The sequence below is a fragment of the Cynocephalus volans genome, chromosome 16 (assembly GCF_027409185.1).
Source record: "Cynocephalus volans isolate mCynVol1 chromosome 16, mCynVol1.pri, whole genome shotgun sequence".
Classification (NCBI taxonomy): domain Eukaryota; kingdom Metazoa; phylum Chordata; class Mammalia; order Dermoptera; family Cynocephalidae; genus Cynocephalus; species Cynocephalus volans.
The window spans coordinates 9,609,056-9,610,883 of NC_084475.1; the positions used below are offsets into that span (position 1 = coordinate 9,609,056).

At 39.9% G+C, this 1,828-nt stretch overlaps 1 non-coding gene across 1 annotated transcript; it reads right to left on the reverse strand.

Annotated features, from left to right (window-relative positions):
* Window positions 1–406: 406 nt before the first annotated feature.
* On the reverse strand, window positions 407–480 carry TRNAI-GAU (transfer RNA isoleucine (anticodon GAU)). The gene has a single exon. It is a non-coding gene; the product is annotated as a tRNA-Ile (tRNA).
* Between the last annotated feature and the right edge of the window lie 1,348 nt (window positions 481–1,828).

Sequence of the window (1,828 nt, forward strand, 5' to 3'; positions counted from 1 at the left end):
TGTGTCACCTACCCCCTGCTCAAAAATATTCCAGTAGTTCCTATTTAATGACAGAATAAAACCCCAACATCATAACCCGGGGTCCAAACGCTTCCCAATCTGACTCCATCCTGCCTCTTCAGCCTCGGCTTGTTGGTTCTGATCAGACTGGCTTCCACTCTGTCCCGGGCTCATGCTGGATGCATCCCTGCTCTCAGGCCATTCCACCTGCCTGGAATGCCCTTCCTCACTGCTTTCTTTGCATCCAAACATTCGGGGTTCCCGTCCACTTCCCATGCATTGGCCCAGAAAATAGACACTAGCTCCATGTAACTGTTAAACACTGGAATTGTAGCTAGTGTCACTGAGGAACTGAATTTTTTATTTCATTTCATTTTTTATTTATTTAAGAAATTATTTTGGTTGCTGGCCAGTACAGGGATCGAACCCTGGACCTTGGCGTTATCAGCACCATGCTCTAACCCACTGAGCTAACCAGCCGGCCAAATTTTAATTCATTTTTAATTTAAAGCTGATACTCAACTCTGTTACTAGAAAACATCTAAGTGTATACAAGTAAATATTAAAATATATTGAATAAAATTAAAAGAAGAAAACGTTTAAAAGCTGGCCCATGACTCACTTGGGAGAGTGTGGTGCTGACAACACCAAGTCAAGGGTTAAGATCCTTGACCAGTCATCTTTTTTTAAAAAAAAAAAAAGAAAAAAAAGAAAATGTTTAAGTAGTTTGGAACAACTTGGTTATGTGAATCTGCTTTTTCAATTGTAAACTTTATGAGATCTAAATATAGATTAAATATCTCTGATGGAAATTTAGCATCTGAACTCCTGCAAGTATAAAATGTACCCTGAATTTTGAAGACTTAGTCTCTTCCCAAAAAAGAATGTAAAATATCTCTTTAATGATCTTTATATTGATTACATGTTGAAATGATATTTTGGATATATTAGACTTAATAAATATATTATCAAAATCAATTTCACTCTTCTTATTTTACCTTTTTTAAGTGGCTACTACAAAATTTAAAATCACATGGGTGGCTTGTATCATATTTCTACTACCAAGCTCTGGTCTCTGCATTCTTAAAGCAATCATGAGTATACCTCCTTTAAAACTTTGTATTGGTTTTAAAAAATCTTTATATGTATATACTAAAATCATTTTAACCATGTTTAATCCCCAATGCCTAGCAGCAAAGGTTACTATTTCTTGACAGCTACTATGGGCCAGGCACTTTGCTAGGTGCTTAATCATGATAACATTATCACAATTAATCCTCTCAGCAACCCAGTGAGGTGTGGGCATAATTAGCTCCATTTTCCAGATAAGGAAAATGAAGCTCAGGAATTTAGGTGGCTGAAGACCGGATGCTGGTAGACACGTCAGGTGGCAGCCTGCCTTCTCTCCCAGCTGCTCTTTCTGATCCCAGCCCATGCCTGATAGGAGTAGGCACCCACTAAGTATCTGCTATTTGTATGGATGGCTCAAGTTCTAGTTGACCCTGGCCCACACAGCGAAGACTGACTGTCCCTCTTGCCCCTCTGTGAGCATGCTACTAGATTGATGTCTGTTGCATGCTGTTGTGTCCTAATCCCCCACCCCCTCCCCAAAATACACACACCCTTAATTAGAGTCACTTGGTAACATGTAATGTGATGTTATCTAGCCAGTCCAAGTTAGCATAGCGTGTAGCAAGATCCAGGATCTTGGGTCTGGCAAGTGGGACTGAGCTAAGTCTCCTTTCTAGTCACTGATTATGTCCCTATAGTCCTCGCAGACTGCAAATCCAACTCTCTGCCCTCAAAATAAAGGGTTGGCTGTAGACAG